Below are 428 nucleotides of genomic sequence, written 5' to 3'. Positions count from 1 at the left end.
TTATGTAAGTACAGTAACAGTGTGTTCAGTCATACATATATGTCTGCTCTTTGCCTGCCCCAGTTTGCTGCCTGGCATGCCAGTGAAGTCAGAGATACCGGAGATAGCATTCGGTGAGAACTAGTTACACATTCAGCTACTACCTCCTTGCAAAGAGCAGATTTACACCTATATCACCTGCCCTGCTGAATCTTCTCATGCCTGGAAGTAGGTTCTAAACCTGCACTGTCCACATCACCTCACCTGGCTTTGCCTGCCTTTTGTATTGCAAGAGATACTAAAAATGTGCTATCACTGCTCATTCTGTTTTAACGAAGTTTTGAGTCAAAGCTGGGAGAGCCTTGTAGCTGCCGTGAGCACTGTAGGCAGTTGTAACCATTACTTCTGCTTGGAGCACACTTAATTAACATGAGAGTTTCAAACCTGAC

This window comes from Corvus brachyrhynchos, unplaced genomic scaffold (assembly GCF_000691975.1).
Source record: "Corvus brachyrhynchos isolate BGI_N302 unplaced genomic scaffold, ASM69197v1 scaffold31, whole genome shotgun sequence".
Lineage (NCBI taxonomy): Eukaryota > Metazoa > Chordata > Aves > Passeriformes > Corvidae > Corvus > Corvus brachyrhynchos.
Note: the sequence above shows the minus strand (reverse complement) of the source record.